General features: G+C 38.8%; 1 long non-coding RNA gene and 1 pseudogene across 2 annotated transcripts in view; one reads left to right on the top strand and one right to left on the bottom strand.

The window, feature by feature from the left end:
- Nucleotides 1-23,830, top strand: part of LOC115031335 (uncharacterized) — a 179,036-nt gene that overhangs the window by 23,654 nt on the left and 131,552 nt on the right. The gene's annotated exons all lie outside the window — the stretch shown is intronic.
- LOC110296494 (fatty acid-binding protein, heart pseudogene) lies at nt 20,644-20,944 on the bottom strand (annotated as a pseudogene).

Raw genomic sequence — 23,830 nt, 5'->3', positions numbered from 1 at the left:
TAAGTGGAATAAAAAGAGCAGTAACCTCAAGTAAGACCCCACCCAGTTAAAGTTCCAACTTGTAAAAGGGAATTAAAGAAGTTTAAGCAGTGAAGGAAACTATCAAGAAGGGAAAGCTGATGCAAATGTAAATGAATCAGAGGGCCAAGTTCCAGGCCAGCAAGCAGCTGGACTTGGCAGCTTCAGCCAAGTGGTTCTGGCCTTAGAGTCAAGGAAATCAAGAGACCAAGTCCTTAAAATATACAACGGAATGGCTCTTCCCCAACTGGCTAAGAAAAGGTGCTGAGTCCAGGCAAGTGCTGTGGGTGTTGAGGACCCAGGTGTCCATGCAGTGATCCATGAAGAAATGAGAATGAAACCTTGGTTCAGATAGACTTCGTCAACCTAGATTAGACTTCGGGGAGTTTAATTTTAGGCCATTCATTGTCAGCATATTAAAACAGTACAATTTGGGAAAATTACTAAATATTTTCCCTTTAAGTAAATTATTTTATTCTTTTTTGGAAGAGTTACTTAGTTTTATTTTATTTGGAAGGATGAATAAATAGTAGAAAATGTATCTAATACATTTTGTAAGGAATATTGAAATTATTCAAAATAAAATATCTGGTTGTGTGATTTGTATTACTGTTATGGATGATAGAATTAATCACCCAACAATGTAGTAAATTTGTTATCTATTTCTGTGACCATTTCCCACCTTTTTTTATTTGATTGTTTGAGGTAATGGTATAAATTTGAGTTTAAAAGTAGGAGAACCATTTCCAGGAAGATGCTTGAGATTTGGAAATTGTCTAGGTGCTATATATCTCAAGAAACTAAAAGAAGATCTAAAATATGACCATCTATACAACACCTTTGTGTATTGTAAGGACTTGCTCTCTTATTAGAGATACTTGTTCAGCCATGTTCACTGCAGATCTATATATAGTATTTAGGAAATGGCAACAACCTGGATAACCTTGAACTAATGAATAGATGATGAAAATCGACTATGTTTGCACACTGGAATTTTATTAAAATGTAAAGAAAATGAAATCATGTAATTTGTAGATGAACAAATGGAACTGGAAAATATTATATTCATCAGGTACTTCAGACCAGAAAGACAAGTGCTGAGTATTCTCTCTTATTTATGGGTACTAATTCCAAATTCTTGGGTTTGAAGTAATATTAGCAGGGGCCAGGAAAGTAGTGTGGTGGGGGTGAAGGAGCTCTAGAGAGGGAAATAGTTAGATATAGGTGCTATGAAGGGGGTATGAGTAAAATGGGTAAGACTTTATCTGTGAAAGGATGATGGAGGTTAACAGAGAGAGAGAGAAAGATGAAGGGGAGATAAATAACACCAAGAATGTTTGTAAAATTATAGGGTAACATTATTTTATAAGCTTACTTAATGAAGTATCTACTGCCATGACTGCCTAAATGTGAGCAGAGCAAGGATGATACCACTAGATATACCCAACTAAATGGAAGAAAGGCCCACAAGACCTCAACCATACACAAAGAACTACAGGCAACTGGGAAGCAGGAGAAATAGTCACGAATCCAAGAGAGAATGGGGAAGTCCTGAGAAGAGTTACAGGAGGAGAGGAAAACATGACAATTATGTAAAAATAGTACTTATACAGAAAATTCTCAAAAAAATTTAAAAATGCCTAAACACATGAGTTATTTTATAAGGAGGCTTCATACTTAAACAATATTGCATATTTGGTATTGGTTTGCTAATCAGAAATTGATGCTAGAATAGATACTAGAAAAAAAAATACCTGCATAAACATTTATTGTAATGGGAATTTTTATTCACAAAGATCAATATTTGTGACTGATGCAGGACTCCTCTAAATGTAAGCACTGTAAGGTAATTTAAAAGACCTTAGCCAGGTGTAGGAAGGCTGATGCACAGATCCCTAGCTGTCAATCTTAGGGTGACATACTAAAATTTTTCAGACATACTCTGGAGCTTGGGGTAGAGCAAATAGAGTTGTCTGCTTCTACGGGCATACTGAACACCAACTCTATGCCCTGAGTTGCGGTAAATGGCATGAGAAGCCATGGCCACACAGCAGTGTTAATCTGTAGCTTGGTTGGTAGTTTTGTTGTAGAACACTATCTTGCCTCTCATTTTCATACTTCTTTGACCTAAATTTTACTCATTTACTTGGGACTTTAGTAGGGAAACTAGCATCTATCAAATTCCCCATATACATTTTGATCCTCCTCCTCTGTATAAGGCATCAAAGCTATCTGCTTTGCTCTATCTGCTTTGCTCTATCTCTGCCAGTCTGCCCTGAAGAGACCCTCAGACCAGACTGGAGATGGTCTGCTTCTTTCTTCACATTTAGCATGGAAGCTCTCCCTTTTAAACTTATCTCCCTAGTTAGGGAAAACTGTCCTTGCCTTGGACTTTTGATGCTTGTTTATTTACATCTTTTGTATCCACAAAATCCCCTGTTCTACTTGTCAAGGTCAATCCAGACTGGAGAACCTTCTAGGATAGAAGCTGGATTTTATTTATTTATTTATTTATTTATTTGAGGTAGGCTGTTTTAGTGTCATTCTCTCTTGCTCTGAAAAATCTTATGACTGAAAACAACTTAGAGGAATAAGTGGTTTGTTTCATTTTACAGTTTATAGTTCATCATTTTGGGAAGCTAGGACAGGAGCTCAAGGAGAAAGTTGAATCAGAAATGAGGAATGCTGCTTTTAGACTCTAACTTCCTCATAGGCTCATGCTTAGCTAGCTTGCTACTTATGTAGCTCATCATTACCTTTCTAGGGGATGATACCACCCACAGTGGGCCAGGCCCTCCCACACAATTAGGACTGAAGAAATTCTCTACAAACCTGTCTGCCATTTTAATCTGTACAATCCCACAGTCAAGATTTCTCTTTCAAATGACTAGGATGTGTCAAGTTCACACTATACTCTAACTAGGATAGGGTCTTATGCATTCTAGGCTGGACTTGGATTTCTGATCCTCCTGCTTTCATCTTCCCAGTGCTGGAGATTGTAGGTAGGTGCCACCATCCCTGGTTTGTGTGATGGTAGGCGTTAGACTCAGGACTTTGTGCCTGCTAGGCAGGCACTCTATTAATTGAGTAACACCCCCTTCCCTTTTAAAAAACATTCTTTTGAAAGGTTTTAATTTCATTTTTTATTTCATCATTTATGAATGGGTCTCTGTGTATATGGACATGCATTTGTGGGTCCCTGAGGACAGAAGAGGACATCAGGCCCCCTGAAGACGTAGTAAGAGGTGTTTGGGAGCCCCTCAATGTGGGTACTGGGAAATGAGCTTTTATCCTCTAAAAGTGCAACAAGTGCTTTTAACTGCTAAGCCATCTTTCTAGTGCCTGATTTATTTATCTTTAATGCCCCCTGCCTGGCACCATGCCCAGTCACTTCCAAAATGACAAGTTCACATATTTATCATATTTTTGCTTTCACTTTTTTCCTGAACAAGTTATTTGAAACAGGAAATCTTGATGGGCAGAGGTAGTCAGGTCCAATTTATCACTGAGTTCTACCTACTTTTTCATCTAGACATATGTTATTCCCAACCTCTCCATAGCTCTCTATGAAGTTTGTCACAGCTCTTCAGATGAAATCCCTTCCCCTCCAGATAGATCCCATAATTATCTGTTAGCATGCAAATAAAAAATGCTCCTACCTAGTCTATGAAGGATAAATTTCAAGGTCCTTAGTGTGATGTGGAATTTTAATAATATGGTTTCCCAATTGTCTCATTTTATTATCAAATATTTCCTGCTCCAGAAATGCTTGGCTTGTACAGTCTCATGTGGGGTAATTTCTCATTTTGTGCCTTGTTCTGAATGTTCCAATAGCAAAATTGTCTCATTTCATGGTGAACTTCTACACCTATGCAGCATACCAAGGAGAGAAAACAGCTTAGAGCTGTGCTCCCCCACTCAGAAACTGTTGAAGTTTGGCCTCTATGCTCTCATCTGTACAGTAAGACTATGAACAGCATATCTCCTTAGAAATTATGCATATAGAAGGTGCCATTGATTATTTTATTCTTTAAGATACTTGACAGATTTTTTTTCAGGTAAGTAAAGTTTCCTTAAAACATATCTCATTATGTCTATTGCAGACTTGATTCTTAGGTTCACTGCATTTTGTAGAATTCGTATTTCTGTATGTATTAGTCTGGGTTCTCTAGAGTCACAGAATTTATGGAATATCTCTGTATTGAGGGAATTTATTGTTATGACTTATAGTCTGTAGTCCAACTACCACAACAATGGTCAGCTGTGAATGGGAAGTCCAAGAATCTAGTAGTTACTAAGTCCCATGAGGCTAGTTGTTTCAGCTGGTATTCTGTAGAAGTAGGTTACTACAGAAATGTTGGCTAGTAAGTGCAAGCAGGTGAAGAAGAATGAATCTTCTTTCTTCCAATGTCCTTATGTAGGCCTCCAGCAGAAGGTGTGGCCCACAATAAAGCTATGTATCACCACACTTGGATCTGGGTTTTGCTTTGTCCCTGGCTGATCTTGAACTCAGAGATCTCCTTGTCTCAGTCTCCTGGAATTAAAGGTGTGTATTACCTTGCCTGCGCTTAAACTTTCCATGGTCACAGTGCCTCAAGATCTCCATGCCAAGATCCAGGTCAGAAACTTGTGTCTTCCAGCCTCAAGATCTGGATCACATGTGAGACCTTCAATTCTGGATTGTAGTTCATTCCAGGTATATAGTCAAGTTGATAACCAGGTATAGCCATTAGAGTGTAGAACTGCTTCTCAAGGGAATAAGTGTCCCATGAAGCAAGAATGTTTTCTTTAGTTTTATATCTTCTCCACAACCCTTGCTCATAGTGCACACTCAATACATGTCTGACAAATCAATAGCTTGCACAGTGGGAAGGGTCTATGCTTTGTCAAAAGAAAGGTATATTCAGACTGAATGTCTGCTAATTTTGTATTCACATGTAAGTAATTTTTCTGAGGCTCTTCATGTACCAATAAATAGAAATATTTCCCTTTCACCTTTGATTTAGTATTGATTGCAGTGCTTGAGATATGGTTTTTATTATTATCTTGAAAACAATATATTATTATATCAAACTTAAACATTAATAAACAAGCACCATTTTCCTTGTGGGGAAAAAAAAACGTTTAACTGTAGAGAAAATACCTTACAGTGCTTCTGTTTTTTAAAAGTTAATCTCCTGTTAAATTTTCATTATATTACCTATAGATTCCTAAAACTATTTTGTCTGTAACACACATGGGAAATAGCACCATTTTTTTCTTGTAGATTTACAAAATTCTTTGTGCCTGTCTTGTATGTACAATCATATACATTTTGAGAATAATCATGTATTATTTATCCTTTTGCTTTTCTTTTATATCTCCCATCCACTGCTTCTCTTCCAAATAGAGACTCCTAGATAAAGGAATAGATCAATACACAGTGTTGGTTGATAACAGCCAGTACCCAAGAGCAGGCAGTGGCAACTGGAATGTGCTGGCTTTGGGAGGACCCATCTCATTTGATGTAGAATCCCAGCCAGCAGATAATGACAAAATTGCACTGAGCATGAAGGGGAACAAAAAGAAATATAAGATTTGGCTCCTTCTCAACAGGAACTGACAATCTATTTGGCAAGATAAAGCACACCCACACAGAACTGCTAAGGAGCAGAAATGGACAGAATATGATTAAGTACCCACTATGTTCTGAGGAAGAGACACTAGAAATTCTCACAAGTGAGCCTGAAGTGAGGAAATTGTTGCAAAACTCAGGTGTGACAAAGGCAGAACTCCATAGGTGTTTAAAGGTTTATGATGTGCCAGCCACTGTGATACGCAAAGCACGTGCTCTGTATGTTTAGCCACATGCATTCCTGTGGTGATTTTCACTCTCTTCTCTTCTCTTCTCTTCTCTTCTCTTCTCTTCTCTTCTCTTCTCTTCTCTTCTCTTCTCTTCTCTTCTCTTCTCTTCTCTTCTCTTCTCTTCTCTTCTCTCCTCTCCTCTCCTCTCCTCTCCTCTCCTCTCCTCTCCTCTCCTCCCCTCCCCTCCCCTCCCCTCCCCTCCCCTCCCCTCCCCTCCCCTCCCCTCCCCTCCCCTCCCCTCCCCTCCCCTCCCCTCCCCTCCCCTCCCCTCCCCTCCCTTTCTTTTCTTTTCTTTTCTTTTCTTATCATTAATTGGACCATCATGAGATGGGGCCATCTGGATCGTCACATACAGTGTTCAGCTAATGGGATTTTCTTTTTCTCTAAAGATTTATTTATTTCATGTATGTGACTATACTGTTGCTGTCTTCAGACACACCAGAAGAGGGCATTGGGTCCCCATTACAGATGGTTGTGAGCCACCATGCAGTTGCTGGGAATTGAACTCAGGACCTCTGGAAGAACAGTCAGTGCTCTTAACCTCTGAGCCATCTCACCAGCCTTGATTTTCACTCTTGAAATAAAACATTATGTTTCATTTAGACAGAAAAAGCAAAACATAAAATATTTATCTTAATCACTTTGACTCAATTCAGTGGTCACAAGTACTTTCACCATTCACATTCTTCCTTAACAGAGGTTGTCTTGTCTTCATTTTATGAAACTGAAATGCTACACACATTAAACATCAAAATCCTCATCATCTTTCTCTATGAAAGCAATACTGTATCAAAACTCTACAGCAAACTTAGAGGATAATATTAGTATGTGATTTAACAAGGAATTCAGAGGTGTAGAAGAAAAACACGTGTGTGTGTGTGTGTGTGTGTGTGTGTGTGTGTGTGTGTGTGTGTGTTGACGTGCACCAATGCATGTGTTCATGGGGTAGTATGCCATACCATGTATGTGGATGGATGCTGGTTCTCTTTTCTCATCCTGTGTGTTATGAGGATCAAACTTAAGTTGTCAGGTTTGGAAGAAAATACCTTTACTCTGAGCAATCTTGCTAGCCCTTGAATGTCTTCATGAAGTGGGAGACATTACCTATTGAGGTGACAATTGCAAGGAAGGGCAAAGAGATCTGTGTAATATTTTCCCATACATTAGTATGACAAGGGCATATGGAAATTGAGGTAAAATTTTAAACGGGAAGAGATCTATGTTGGCTGAAGCTTTATAAATAACCATTTCTATTAGATGGAATCTGGTAGATGAAGGCACTGGTTGGTAGATGAAGGTGCTGGTAGATGAAGGCACTGGTAGATGAAGGCACTGGTACCTTCCAAATAAGGATAAGGTGCTTTATGCACACTATGTCCAATTCTCAAAATACCTCTTTGTGGTAGGCACTGTTGTTTATATTTTAGTGTCTCAGAAAGGAAGACTTTGCCATAGGTTACTGTGCTGATCATTAAAGTACTATCTTTCTGCACCAAGACAGAGTGCTGTATTTTGTCTTTTAAATCCTGAGGTTGGGCATCTGCAAACTGGGCTTTTGCTTAGTCAGTAGGTTAACATTGGGTTACTTAGTCATAGGAACAGAAGAACAGTGAGGAAAATTGAACTGGGTCCTTAGGTTGATTTTTTTTTTCTCTAATATTTACCCTGAATGCAATTTGGTCATTTCCCCAACCTGGGTAGTCAGCACAGGGTACTGGCATCTTCTTTTTTAGACGTTGCAGATACAGAATCTGAGCTACCCCCTCCTCTAGCCCAGGGACCCAGAACCAGATGCTTATCCACTACCCTTATATGCTGATTGGTCTGTGAGGAGTTTTTGCATTAGGCTTCTGTTAATAATCTAAGTTCCTCAACTCTAGACCCATTAGCTGTGTCTACTGTTACCTCTGCAATATTTTAGTGTTCTCTATTTGCGTTTCAGTTTCTAATTAATGAATTTTACTAAATTAAACATTTTTTCCATTAATGTACTTCTATTTAATTGGTATTACTTTTGTCTTTTTGTCTCGCTTTTGAGACAACCATAGAGACTTTGCTCTTGTATGCATCATCACTATTGCTATTCTGGATGGCACCTATATATTACTTAGTAATGATGTGGAGAGTGTAGAACCATATTTCTCACTGTGCATGTGAATAGAATCAACATCCCTTGGCTTTCCTTGCTATCAGTCTGGATGCCTGTGAGTTTTAGTGGAATTTTCAGAGGAACAATAGACTGCTGATCCTTGTAGTTCTGGCAGTGCTTGTAAGCTCTGTCCTGACCAACCTCTTTGATCTATACATGGAATACTACTTGATCACAAAGCAATTCCAACAAAGCACTTCATAGAAGCAAAGACCATGTTTATTGTTTTTATTGAATCGACAAGGTCAGAAATAATAGTTCGTAGTGCCAAGTAATGAGTAGTGTGTGCATATTGCAAAAATGCTCGGAGGGGTAAAGGATGAATCAATAAGTAAGGATGAGGAGTATTCAAACCTCTTTATAGTGAGTAGATTTCAGAAACTCACAACATGCACTTATGATCTTTCTTGATTTTTTTTCCCTCATATTCTCAGTTAAGATTAGAGATGATCTAAAATCTAGTGTCTGTGACTGCTGCCTGACAATCATTCTAGAATTTTCCAACCTTAAATCATTTTTCTTTCCTAAGTCTTCAAGCTGTTGACCCGGATATGCTTCCAATCAGAGAGCTCATGCTGGAACCAATCATTGTCCCTGTCCCTCAGGGATGTTGGCTGTTTCCTATCTGTGCATCCCAGTGGAAGCAGCCTCTTCCCAAGAGTGGGCAAAGGTAGTGTTATGGCATTTGCATGACAGCTAACTTGTCATGGACTCTGCTTCAGCTAGGTGAGATTCGTCTGTTTCTGCACAACCCAAGTTCTCTAGGCCACATCTATAGGAGCTCACTTTCTTCCCCCTGCCAGTCTACATATCTCATAGTTAAGGGTGCATTTTTTGAGGCTTATATATTCATGTATCTTTCATTGGTACTCATTTAATGGAGCACAAGGCAAGCAAATGGACTTTCTTCCTAACCTCACCTCACTACTGAATTTATGTGAAAATTTCCTAGCTACTCTCTTACACAAATAAACTTTCCCTGAGTATGGACAATTGAGAGAAAATACATAGTTGTATAACATACACTGTACATAACAGTGATTATATTTATTTTTCTAATCAGGGTTTTAGTTGTCATGTTATTTTAAGATGCTGTCAAGGAGGAATGCCTTTGAAGTAACAACACAGTGGAATATGCTCACTGTTCTGTGATTCCTGTTTCTTTTAAATGAACAGCTAAATGATTGATTTGAGAACAAAATTTAGCACAAAATTTCAACAGTGGTGCTCCATAGAACAGGATTGTTAGAACTCAAGATCTTCTGCACAATGAGGTAGGAGACAAAAGATAATAACATCTAATAAACCAATGAAATCTTACCAGGTAGGTATGGACCACTGAGCATTGTGTACCATAAAGTAGGACCCCAGAGTGGGAATTGGAAAAAATTATAGCAACTGTCAAGACAACTATCTAAAAGAGCCAAGGAAAAATCCTTTTACTGCTCTTGAACAAGAGTAAGAAATTGGTATATTTTACATCTCTCCATGTAGATCATGAGTTGGAATTAATTGTGGAAGACACAGTAAGTCACTGTAGTGAAATACTTGTAAGTATCTAGTTTTATCTGGAATATTCTCCAACTTCTGAGGCATTCATTGACCATGATTCATGGCCAATGAAATACCTTACATTTTTATAATTTTGAGGTCATCTGATAGCCCTGGTATCCTTGGGCCCTCCCTGATCTAAGTCATGTGGGAATGAATGTCTGGAAATATTTTGCTTGTCATAAGTAAAGTTTGGTGGAATGATGATTAGGCTGCTTCATCTAGTGGGTAGAGGCCAAGCATGCTACTGAGTATTCTCTGATGTATGGGAAGACCTCTTATCAAATAAATATTTGGTGGAAAGAAGCCTAAAGTTAAATTGAGGAGACCTTCATTCTTCTTACTCTCCAGCCATCCTTTACTTACAGCGGCCAAGTTTTGGGGTAGTTGTAATACTCCTATTAATGCTTCTCACTCTCTTTTCTAGATTTGCTTTAGTTTTATTGTTATTTATGTGTATCTGCTTATGTCTGTGTATGCCATTTGTGGAGGTGTCCTCAGAGGCTAGAGATAGATACAGCATCATTTGGAACTGGAGTTACTGGTGGCTGTGTGCCACCCTAAATGGGTACTGAGAACCCAATGGGGATCCTCTAAAACAAAGGCAAGCACTCTTAACCTTGGAGTCTTTCTTCAGGCTTTGCACTTGTTTTGATTATAACAGTATCATCTTTATTACACACATGTTCATGCAGTCTCCAGAGATATATGTTCTATCTGTAGCTTTCCTGTATGTGTTTGCGGATATGTAGTTCAGCACTGCAAAACAGGATAATATCATCGTACTTTGTAAGTCTTCACAAAGGCTAAACATAAAACTTTACTTTTTGGGTCTTTTACCATCTGACTTCCTCCATGTAAGAGGTGCTGTACATAGAGCTATAGAATGCTTCTCCTTTTTTCAAGGATTCATTTTTAAATGCAGATTAGTTCCATTAGGCCCCTCACAAGCCACAAAACCCAGATCGAAATCCCATCATTCTTGTAAGCAGATATGCATATTTATCCCTCATTCAGAAACAAGAAACTCAGTCTGGATCTGGCAACATCTAGTGATGATGGAACCATCAGTAATATTTGTACCATCTGACCAAACAGGAGTGACCCTAATTACTCTGTGATGAGCAGGGTTCTTTAGGAATTTATCAGAGATGTTCTATAGGGATCATTCCATGATGAGGAATGTCTATGAGTTTTAACTACAGAACATAGGGAGCTGATGGTGCACTTTTCCTTGTAGTGTTCAGATGTTATGTGTATGCTGCATATTATAATGCTCAAAAAAAAAAAAAAAAAGACTTGAAGGAAGGGAAATCAGCAGGCTTCAGGACACAGAGCCATTTCTCCATCTGGCTGTTTAGATAACGGCATATTGTTGAGACACAGATATGCTCGTTCATCTCACATTCTCTAGAGCTGTCTTTCCATTAAAATGGAAGGCCTGCATAGACATCACAGAGAACAAATGTCCCATGAATCCAAAATACTTACCATTTTACAGAAAAGTTTGTTGGCACCAATCTCATCCACTAATTCAGTTTACAAACAAAGAAACTGAATCCCAAATGGATTAAGGGACTGTACAGAGGTCACAACACTGAGACAACTAAGGCTAAAGACAGTTAGTATATGCTTTGAGGAAGAAAAATCATGATCATACCACTGACAAGTGTGTTCTAAAAGCAAAGTGAGGGTAAAAATAAATATTTCATAAGTGGATTTAACACAGAAATAAAACCTGGTTGACTGGTTTATTTCTCCCACTGAATAAATCGGATGCGTCATGCTACAGAGATGAAGCTAAACCAAGACTTCCATCAGTAACATCACAACTGTATACAGTTAAGTGACTGTTTTCAAAATGATAGCAAAATGTTTACTGGCCAGCCTCTTGTGTCTCAGCATTACTCAAAAGTTGAATTAAGGACGATATGACAAAGAAGACATTTGGTAATTGCTAGAATCCTGAAGGTGTTAAAAACTGACTAACTGTCCCATGTTCTGCTGTGGCACCCGTTGACACTGATGAAATCTATAGAAGTAGGGCACATTTCCATAACATGAATATTCAGAGTTTGTGATGCAAGAATTATTATTAAACCACTGTGAAGGAACACATTCTCATTATTTGATTGAATACTAAATGCTGTCTTTTAAAAATAATTTAGTATGAATATTTTGATAATGTGCAGATGAGATGTTTGGTGAAAACCCATACATTTTATACATTACATAATCAGGAAATTAAATTAAGCTATATACGACATTTAGAGGAACAGATTTTTAATCATTAAGTGTATTTCACGAATCTCTGTCCTGCATATTTTGAAGTATAATGTGATAGAAATCCAACTAGAGCTTGATTCAAGTATTTTGTATAAAAATATAGTATGTAGAGGTCACTTAACCCATAATGGTGCTTGTGGCAGGTGCCCTCAGTACCATCCCTGTGACTCACATAGTAGAATGAAAGAACTCCTGGAAATCATTTTCTGGCCTCAATATCATAGTGTGCACTTCCCACATAATACATACACACACACATACATACATAATACATATAAACATAATAGATAAGTGTAATAAAATATTACATTTCTAAGCATTTGTAAGCACACATTTGTTGTCTTGGCACTAAATAAGACACTACAATAATTTGTTGTGATATTTTACATGTTTGCCACAGTTCTAAGTAAAGATAGTGGCATTTGTTTTGTTTTTGTTTTGTTTTGTTTTGGTTTTGGTTTTTTGAGACAGGGTGTCTCTGTATAGCCCTGGCTGTCCTGGAACTCACTCTGTAGACCAGGGTGGCTTCGAACTCAGAAATCTACCTGCCTCTGTCTCCCAAGTGCTGGGATTAAAGGCGTGCACCACCACTGCCCCAGTGATAGCAGTATTTCTTATTGATTGATTTGTTTATTTTTATTTAAAAAAAGTTTTATACAGTAAAATTTAATCATGTTTAATCCTTCCAAAATTCTTTCCAGATCTTCTCCATCTTCCATACAAATGCAACTTTGTGTTTTTTCTCCCTTTAAAACAAATAAGAAAAAAAACACATAATAGTAAATTGTACAAAACAAAACAATCCAAGAAACATAGACATTACATCAAGAAGCATACACATTAACAAAGAGGAAATAAGAATAAAGAAGCAAATGATGAAAATGAAAAGAAGTGCACAAACAAAATGAGATGAGATTTTAAAAAAAAAGTCTGCAAAAATAGAATTGAGTTCTTTTTGCATGGACTAACTACTCCTGGACATGAGGCTTGCTGTGGAGTGTGGTTGGTATATCCAATGGGATTCCAGTGAAGGAAAGTGATTTTCCCGTTGCCAGCAGATCTCAGCTGCACACAGCTTCTTGGTTAGAGTGGTGAGCCCATGCCCTATAGATGACACATTTAATTTCTCATTTCCCATTTCTCATTTTCCCATTTAAGAAACCTGATCCACAATTTCCCATCATGTGTGAAGTATACTCAGTTCTCCCCAGCAAGATTTCCCGTAGAGAATGTAGAAAAGGAAAGAAATTGATTTTGTTTATTTAACTGTCAAAATAAATTGAAAACTGGGGGTATAGCTCAGTGACAGGAGTGTTGCTTAACATCTGTGAATTGTTGTGTTTAAACAGCACCTTCAAAACTTCAAAACGACAACACTAATATCAAAGCATGATTAGAACTTCAGCTGCATGCCAAGATATGCATTAGGCTCTGGTCTTATACAAATAAACACTCATTTTTCCTATGAAACTTATCATCTAAATAAAGGCTATGTACAAAGAGAGTCTCAACAGAAAAGGATTTGTGTTCCATAACAAGTAAACGCAGGATGATATGATGGACAGTTTTTATCATTTATATCAGTTGCTTTTTTATCATCCATTCTAGAGCTGTCTCTTCAATTATATTAGGTGAAATTGTTCAGTTTGGCAAGAATGATCAAGGTTTCTACTCTATTTACTTCTTCCTATGGAGTGTGTTGTTTTTACTACCCCACTTTAAGCTCCAGATGGACCATGCTACCAGCCACCACCCTGGTTCCCTCGGATCCTTGGATGATACACACACACACACACACACACACACACACACACACACATACAAGCTTATTTTCAGTATGCTTTTTAATTCAATGGTCTGGCACTTCTAAGCCTTCCCTGGCTAATGTGCCCTTACCTTCACTCCAGGCTCAATCCTGCTAAATCTTCGCTCAATTAGTTGCCCGGTTACCTTCTCCTGGCTCAGCACCCTAAATCTTGCCCTCAGCTTAGTTCTGGTTCTAATCTCCCACTGGATACCCCAGACCCAGTCGAGGAAGCAGCAAATGGCCGCTCAATCTACCAGAGAGATCTCACATGGCTGATGGCTCTTTCTCCCTTGGAAGCATGGTAAATTGCCTTTCCCCCTCTTGTATCTCTTAGCCTGCCTGAAGGAACCTGGAAGCCCTGCCTCTTCCGACCAATCATTAGCCACAAGCATCTATATTGATGGAACCGAGTGGTGAACAGGATCTTCAGTGTTCACATGCAGATTCCAGATTAAAACATCAGAACCACGCCCTACATTGGTCCATCCCATTCCTCCTTTGCAGGTGTCACACGTCTGTCCCTCCATGGAGCAGTAAAGCTGTCTTTCTCCTGACTGCTCACCTTCCCTTGGGCATCCTAGTTTCTTGGGCTTTCACCTTTAAAATTTTCCTTTTTTTTTTTTTTTTTCCTCATTAAAACTAAGAAACTCAATCTCCCTTTACAAAGGTTTCATCTGGCACATAGCAAATCAAATAAGGAGACATTTAAGTCATCTGTTAGTTTTGTGTTGTTATCAGCAAGTATATCCAGGCACCATATAGCAATTTTATTTTAATGAGAAATTTTGAGGATTACAAATCATTTATCCTATAGAGTAGAAGAAGGGTGCCATCTAAAGTTTCAAATGTTGTTAAAAAGAGAAAGAGAACTTTTGGTCCTTTAGAGGACACTACCTGAACAAAAGACAAATGAGAGTGAAAGTCAGAGAGAGACTGGAGGGCTCAAAGTGAAACCAATAGATAGTTTTTCAGCGTAACTGTTAATGAGCACTTAGCTTTTCCTTTAATTCTTTCTTAAAACCAATGTCTGTGTATTGCATCACAACATGATTTATTGGAAGGGTTTGTCCTTTGGTAGAATCACAGTGTTCAAATCACATCTCATTTTTTGTTGTTGTTGTTGCAAAAAAAATGATAACACGTGTACAAAAATCTTACACATTACTTGGTTTCACAATTGTGATCAGAGGAACATTTTTATGTTACATTCTAACTTCACTAAGAATGATTAATAAGCAGAGGCTGTTAGGAGGGTCTGAGAGGTGAAGCTGTGAGGATACATGGAGAAGTATTTGGGAGGCTAATTCCCACAAAGTTAATATCCAGGAAGTCTTCATTTTTTTTATAAGCCTTTTATTGAACTGCATTCCTAGATTCATGAGGTAGACACACTGGACATCCAAACACCAAGACTGAGCATCCTTGTCTATCTCCAAGGAGAGTTGTAAAGAATCTCCTACAAAGTAGAGCAAAGCCTGTCATCAGCTCCTTAGGTGGCTGTTGGGAGCCATGACAGCAGGGAGGTACTATTATGGGATGCCTCTTTGTGAGTTGAGAAAAGTGTATATATTCATCAACATGTCAAATGGTGTGTGGTATTAGTTGTGGTGGGTGTGGGGGGGGAGTGTATATTTTACTGATTAAAATAAACTATCATATACCGCTCCTTAATTGAACAGAGCAGTGGATAGAAGCTAAAATAAGAAAATGGGTTGCAATTTGCTTTTTGTGGCAATGAAAAAGTGCCTGAGGGAAACCAACTTCACAGAGAAAAGGTTTATTGTGGGCCTTAGTTATTGCTTGGTCTGGTTGCTCATGGACCTGTCGGGTAGAATTTCATCATGTACACTTCATGGTAGCCAGGAAGCAAAAGAAATGAAGACAGAGTCTGTGTGCCTTAAGGAATGCTCCCAAGGAAATATTTCCTGCAAACAGGCTTCAACTGCTAACATTTTTAATCATCTCTTAAGAGCAGTGATTCACAGAATGTGGATCGTGACCCCTTTGGGTGTCAAAACAGCACTTTAACAGGCATCTCCTATCAGATATCTCACATATCAGATAGTTACATTGTGATTCACATATTTGAAAAATGACAAAATAGCAACAAAAATAATTTTATGGTGGGGGGTGTTCAACATGACATGAGGTACTGTCTCAAAAGGGCAAGGCATTAAGAAGATAGAGAAGCACTGTCCTAAGAGGGGCTTTATCTGAAAACCAAGACTTCAACAAATGAGCTGTTGGGCACCTTTAATATTCAAATCACAACACAAATCTAACTCCTAACAATTGTCCTCTTTTTGTTATCCAGCAGAAGAGCTGGGGTGGAATAGGCCTTGGGGTGAGCAAGTGCTGCCTGAGGCACTGGGATGAAGAGGCTATAGAATCCCATTGACCATGACTTTTAGGCCAACAGAGTCACTGTGAAAGGTTAGGTACTGAGTATTTGTGAGATGCAGTCATGCACTGTCATGTCCTTTGGAAAAGAAAGTCCATAAAAAGGCTATGAAGTGAGCTGGAGTATGAAATGTCCAGTAATGTAGTCCAAATGGGAAGGCAAATAAAAGCAGGAAGAACTAGGGAGGCCACAGCTGCTGGTATTAGTGGCCATTCCGGGATGGTTTCCCAAAGGCCAGAGATGTGCCAACAACAGTCTGATGATAACTTTTATATTATACGAGGGGAGGGCAGGTTGCTGCTTCCCCTGGTATCCTACCTCATAGCTGTTGTTCCACCAAACATCATGGCTTCTTCTTTGGTTCTGGAGTTTCCTGAGACTGTGCTGGGAGATGAAGAGCCCTTTCTCTGTAACAGCTGACTTCACCAGGACAGTGTGGGAACGATTTCAAAAAATATTCTATGATAAATGTAGGCCACATTTCTCATGTTCAGCTCCATGCAAGCATAATTTAGGATGGATTTCTTCATACTTACTCAAACACAAAAACATTTATTGAAGATGTTTCCATGCATTATGTATGATTACTGTTTCCTTCCACTGTCTCTCAAATCCTCCTAACCTCTTTAGCCATTCAGTTCTAGGACTTCTCTCTCTCTCTAGAAAGCAAATCGCCCAATAATAAAATTAAAAGGCTAGAAAAAAAAAAACCCAAAGCAAATAGAAGATTAAAAACCACAAAGGCATGAGAAACACACATACATAGAGACACATCTGCAACCACACACACACACACACACACACCATAAAACACAAAATCAGAACTCATAATAGATAAACAGAAGTAAGGTAAGGCAAAGCCCAAAGTATTATGAGACGAAATGTCAACAAAAACACAAACAAACAAACCTTTGACTCATTGTGTATTAGCTATCTGCTATTGGGCATAGGAACTCCCTTAAATGTGGGTTGTATAGCAGTGAGACTCCATTGGAGAAAACTAATTTGCCTTTGGGAGCAGTTGTCAACTGGAGATAGCTTCTGGATTTGGAATGAGGGCTTTTTTTTTTTTCCAGATTCCTTCTCAGTACTGGAACCTCATTTGGCTTGATTCTGTGCAGACTCAGTGCGTGCTGTTTGTGTCTGTGTGAGTTTATATGAGCAACAGCCTTATTGTGTCTGGGAGGCATTGTTTCTGTGGTTATCTTTTACCCACTTTTGTAGCGGTAATTTTGGCTGTACCCACCCACACCCACCCCAGTTCATTCTCGACAGTTTTGACATGCCATGACTAGCTCAAAGTCTGGGCACTCCTAAACCTTTCCCTGTTAGCAAATACTCCTCTCTGGTACTCCAGAGACTCCTAAACCTTCCCCTGCTACCCCAGGCCCAATTGAGTAAGTGGTTAGTGGCCACTTACGAGAATCTTACATGACTGGCTGGCTTTCTTCCCTGAAGCCCTTAAGTCCCATTCTTCTCCCCAAGTCATGGTAATTTTCCTTTTGCTCTTCGGTTCTGGTATCTCAGGCTGTACCAATGTCCAGGTCCCACCTCAGTCTACCTGCGCAGTCATTGGCTGTAAGACAATTCTTTATTGCCAATCAAATCCAGCAGGGGGTGGAGACCCTCAGTGTCTGGGAATGCAGCCTTTGGGAAGCAAATTGAATTGAGACAGCATTAAAACCAATCCTTAGCACACACTGGCTCATAAAATCTTTTCTTCTTTTTCACAGTTTCCTTGTCCAGGGGTTAGGTGTTTGATGAAGACATTCCATTAGGACGAAGTGTTACAAGGTCTCTTGCTTTTCTGCATATTGCCCACTCATGGATCTCTGTATTAGTTTACATCTACTGCAGGAAGCAACTTTTCGGGTCATGGCTGATTTCGACACTGATCTGTGGGTATAGCAGAATGCAAAGGACAGACTTCTTGATTGCAGGTTTCAATTTGGTTATCATTAATGCTAATAACGTCTCTGAAATCTATTGTAGACTTAAAAAGTGACCATTCAGAGTGTTTATTTCCTGTGCTTCACTGTAGATACGACAGTGTTTCCACAGTGTTTTCTTGTTTTATAGCATAATTAGAATATTTCTGCCTTGTACAAAATATAAAAAACTCCAAAGTTGTCATGTGTGTTCGGTTTAAATGGAATGACATAGTTTATAGGACTTTGTACTATTGTCTTTTAAATGATGCCAAACTTAAAAAGAAATCAATTTTGCAATGGAATTTCTATGTGCTAAGTCTAGCATAGAAATTATGTCACACTAATCTAGAGCTGGAAAAGATCAGTGAAGCATCTAAGTATATTTTCCTCGGTGACTACTCCTTTGGCAGCATGGGAAAGCATAAAGAAAGTTCAGGAGTGAGCCACCACAAAGACCAAACTTCTGGTTTGTATTGCAGAGGAAGTGCTGTATTTTAAAACAGACAGTGAGAAGAATGGCAGACATCTCCATGATTAGTTAGTATTTTCCTTAAGTTCAGCTCAGGTCCTGCTACCAGATACCATTCATCTCCTGTTAAATTACTCATTTGAAATGTTCAAACTCCACCTAGGAAAGTAGTAGTTTAATGTGGTGGCTTTTCCAGGGGAGTTGTATGCCTGTTTTGAACAGAGAGGTACGTTTCATGCTTTTGAATATATTCCCAGTGCTGAGGGACAAGTTGTTTATCACATGGGTCCTCTGAATGTTACAGAAGATGTTGTCCAGATGAAAAAGATTATTGGTACTAATGAGTTCTTAATTATATGTCTTACTCCATAATTGCATGGTTCACACTGCAGACATTTATTTACTTGTATTTCGAGAAATGGGAAGTCCAAAATCAGGATACCTCTAGCTTTAAATTTTCTGAGAATTTCATACATCTATACAATGGAACGTGACCATATCTACCTATCCCAATTTAATGCCTCTTTGTTGTGGTTGTTGTTGTTGTTCTTAACTCACTGCCCATATATGCATGAGGTGTGGGGCTATCCCTTTGGTACAAGGGATACCTACCAGTGGGCCCATAAACACAGAGTGGCTATCCTGCCCAATGCCCTGCCCATCATTGCACTGTCAATAACTCACTTTTCTGTAGTTTTAGTTCGTGATTTGCTAATGGCCATCTTCTGGTTTGTCATTACCTATATGGTCTTCTCCATATGCAAATGTTCTTTGTGTCTTTACCTCTTTTAATAAGGCCACTGATTCTCTTAGACTAAGGTGCTATCATTAGGAGGTCACTTACCCTTTATTGATTTATCAAAAGCTTATTATAAAAACAAAAGCAAAACAATGAAGCAAACAATCAGAAAAGACAACACAAAACAAAGCAAAGCAAAGCAAAGCAAAGCAAAGCAAAGCAAAGCAAAACAAAACAAAACAAAAGAAGAGAACCCCACCAAAGCAACAAAAAACTCTGTCTAAAAACAGTCATACTGAAAGTTTAACCTTCAAGTGCTGATGCTCTTTTTATTTTTGTCTTTCCCTTTGGCTCTACTTTATTGACCTCAGAGCCCCTTTGGATACAATTTTTATAAACAAACCACATACACAATAGAAACTGGATCCAGGCTTGCTCTGCTTGGCTCCAGAAAAATTCCAACCAAAGTAGATGGTGCAGCTTGGACACACCTCCTTCATGTAAGTTCAGGTGCTCACCACATTGCCATCGGTGATCATGATGAATTTCCGGTCACTTAGCTCCCACAAAAGTGTAGTCTCTTGATGGTCAATCCTTTTGTCTCAGCTCCAAACTTTGTCGCTGTAACTTCTTCCATGGGTGTTTTGTTCCCAATTCTAAGAAGGGGCATAGTGTCCACACTTTGGTCTTCGTGCTTCTTGAGTTTCATGTGTTTTGCAAATTGTATCTTATATCTTGGGTATTCTAAGTTTCTGGGCTAATATCCACTTATCAGTGAGTACATATCATTTGATTTCTTTTGTGATTGGGTTACCTCACTCAGGATAATGCCCTCCAGGTCCAACCATTTGCCTAGGAATTTCATAAATTCATTCTTTTTAATAGCTGAGTAGTACTCTATTGTGTAAATGTACCACATTTTTTTGTATCCATTCCTCTGTTGAGACAAAAGGATGGACCATCTAGAGATTGCCATATCCAGGGATCCATCCCATAATCAGCCTCCAAACGCTGACATCATTGCATATACTAGCAAGATTTTGCTGAAAGGACCCAGATATAGCTGTCTCTTGTGAGACTACGCCGGGGCCTAGCAAACACATAAGTGGATGCTCACAGTCAGCTATTGAATGGATCACAGGACCCCCAATGGAGGAGCTAGAGAAAATACCCAAGGAGCTAAAGGGACCTGCAACCCTATAGGTGGAGCAACATTATGAACTAACCAGTACCCTGGAGCTCTTGACTCTAGCTGCATATCAAAAGATGGCCTAGTCGGAATAGTCTGGAAAGAGAGGCCCATTGGACTTGCAAACTTTATATGCCCCAGTACAGGGGAACGCCAGGGCCAAAAAGTGGGAGTGGGTGGGAGGGTATGGGGGACTTTTGGGATAACATTGGAAATGTAAATGAGGAAAATACCTAATAAAAAAAAGTGTAGTCTCCTGCCTGTCTCACCTTTGCACAGAGACAAGCCTACTTCCATCCAGGGTCATGAGCAACTTCCTGTTATGTGCAGTTATCTCACTAAGTTCAACCCAGCTCATCTCCGTGTTCTTGAATGTGCTATTTATTTTTAATATGGCAGTATTCCTGTCCTTAATGATTGTGGTAGGATTGGTCATGCTAGCCACCTACCTAGTGGCAAAGCTCTTATCAAGAGACTTCATGTAGTGAGCAAAAGTCTTGCTGTCCACTGCTTTCCAGGAGCTGGTGAAGGCATCTGCCATGGTGCTGTAAGAGAGGAGGGCTGCAGGCACTATGAATGGCCATAATGATTGTGTCCCACCTCAAAGTTGAAATTTAGGAGATACAATTCAGTCTATGACATTCCTCCCGAACCTTTTAGATAATAGAGGTCACCAATAGAAATGTAGCATTAGAGAAAAGGAAGCCGGGCATTTATTTATTTATTTGTGAATACAGTGTTGAATTTTAGGATTGCTTGTTAGTGCAACAGTTCAGTCTTTAATGGTAGCAATTATAGCTATAATTTTTCTGAATTGAGCAGTAACTCATAGATCCATTTCAAGAGTCAGAGAATCATTAGAAGAATCTGCATTCCTGTAAATCTCCATGCAATTGGGTATGCAAGATCTACCTAGAAACAGAGTCTGAGAATGGAGATGCTCAGATAAAAGCTACATAGTGAAATTACAAATGTACTTTACAATTATTCATTAAATATCCACTATGCCAGTTTCAGGAGTAACATTCATATTAGAGTTTGTTTCACTGTAGTTTAGAGAAGTGCTAGTAAAATATTTTTTTTTCTTTTCAGTTTTGGCTATAGAACATCATTTTTTCTCTATGAAGTCAATTGCATCTGAAATTTAAGTAATAGTTACTACATTAAGATACACAAGAGGATAGAGGATAATGCCCTAGGTGTTAGAGGACCTGGCTATTAAGGTTGCAGTCCACAAGACTCTCTTTCCTCTTTTTTTTAACCTACGTTAATGGGAGACTCTCTCTAGGCACAGATGCCTGACCCCTGCACGTGCCTCATGATTCAGAATATGAGTCTTTCTGCCCATGTGATAATTAGGAAATGTGTTACGTATAATCAGTCAGTTCCTCGTACACACATGGTGCTGTATTACGACCAATCAGCCCCTCCTGTCTGTATTATAATTAGGTACTGTGTGATGATCAATCACCTCTTCAGGTACAGAACCCTAAGAACCTTGTATTCCTTTTCCCTGGAAAAATAAAATTAAGCTGATTCCCGGGAGTTCTTCCCGTCATAGAGTGTGAATAAGATTATTTAAAGGACAGGTAGCAAGTTAGGTTCATTCTAAGAGTGGAAGCAGAACCTTTTGAAAAGATAGGAAGATAACGTAGAAAGCATTGCTGAGAAACAAGCAGAGTGAAGAGTATAGAGTAAGGAGTGGGCAAGTCCTTCAAGAGTTAAGGGCTTGCATTTAAACATATATACATTGAATTTAACAATGTAAGAGGTGATTGGTGACAGTGAAAACAGTTAAGGTATCACCAGGACAGTGACACGAGGCATGAAAGGGAGCGAAGGAGGCAGTTCTGGGGTTGTGTAAATCCATTTCCAAATCTATGGCTGTGAGGAGGAAGAGAAAGAGGGATATTTAAGAATCAATAGAAATGGTAAGGCTCAAGTGAGGCTTATGTCTGGAACAGGGGACACTCACATGGTTCTGACAAGCGAGGGTAGGAGAGCACTAGCACAAGTTGAGAACATCTAGGATGTTGGATGACTCAGGAAAGAATGGATCAGAGGAGAAGACCATTCTTAGGCAGTGGAAAGGACATCTCATCTCTCACTGCAGTAGGGAAAATTGGCAAGGTGGCAGAGGCTGGAGGACTAGAACATTATGTGATTTTTTTCTTTTGCTTATGACTTAGTACTCATTAGCTCTGTTTATTATTCACTGTTGACTTCAGGGTATTTTGAGTTTTTATTTCTTTGTCTTCATAGATAGATTTGTTTCAGTCTGTAAGAGGGAACAAAGTTCAAATTTAGAGAGACATCTCAGTTTTCTCTTTCACAGAGTGGTTAGTAGTACTCTGAAGTGTGTCTACTTGATTAGCCAGTACGTGGGCAGAGCAGAACCAGGTGATCTGGAGAGTGAAGGAGAAGTCGCCTTTGAATTTTTTTCTGAGCCATTAAGTGAAATTGTTATTTATTTGGAAGTCACTCTAGCTTGTCAATTACACCCAGCAGTTTTATATAATTGGTTGAAATAAGAAATGAGTGAAATGTTACTTTTAGTTTTTCTTCACACAGGAGCTTCAACAGCTCACAGTTAAAAGAGTAGTAAATAACTTTCTTGAAATATGGATCCTGGATATATGTGGTTGAGTATTTTTTAAGTAAAGTAAAAATATTTCATTGGCCAAGAGAATCTTGATTGTTAACAATATAATTGAGAATATTCCCCTTCTAAATTAGTGTGGATCCCAAAGATAATGTTATGATTCAGAGATATGAGAGGATTTGTGGTCTCCCAGACACATCAAGAAGAGTTCCTTTCTACTCAAAGGAACCAATGGGCAGACACCTGAGTACAGGGAGGGAAAAGGTGCCATACTAGATTTAGGTTAATGATAAACATGTAAAGTCTGTGTGTCTTCAAAACATTTAAAGAGATAATATTACTAAAACAAATTCAGTCAATAGTGACATTAATACATAAAAGACTAAATATAAACCTTATCACACAACTTGCTAATCAGAGGCTCTTTAATATGTTCAGTTGCTCTGCTTATTTGCTCTGTGGGTGTGCAAGTATATATTTTATGTTTGTGTGTATCTCAGTCAGTGTTCTATGACTGGGAAGAGACACCATGACCAAGGTAAGCATTCAAGTGGGACTTGCTTATAGTTACAGGGGATTAGTCCATCATCAGCCTGACAGGAAGCATGGCAGCATGCATGCAGTTATGTTCTTTATGAAGAGCAGAGAGTTCTTCATATAGATCCACAACCAGCAGGAAGTGATAGAGACCATTGGACCTGGCTTGTGCTTCTTGAACCACAAAGCACTCCTCGACCTCATCCAGTGACACACTTCCCCCAACAAGGCTATACCTAATGACAAAGCTTTCAAATATATGAACATATGCTGAAATACTGATACTCCTGTTCAAATCACCATAGTG

This window comes from Mus caroli, unplaced genomic scaffold (genome assembly GCF_978045245.1).
Source record: "Mus caroli unplaced genomic scaffold, Mus_caroli_1 scaffold_7, whole genome shotgun sequence".
Lineage (NCBI taxonomy): Eukaryota > Metazoa > Chordata > Mammalia > Rodentia > Muridae > Mus > Mus caroli.
Note: the sequence above shows the minus strand (reverse complement) of the source record. Positions and strands in the feature narration are given on the sequence as shown.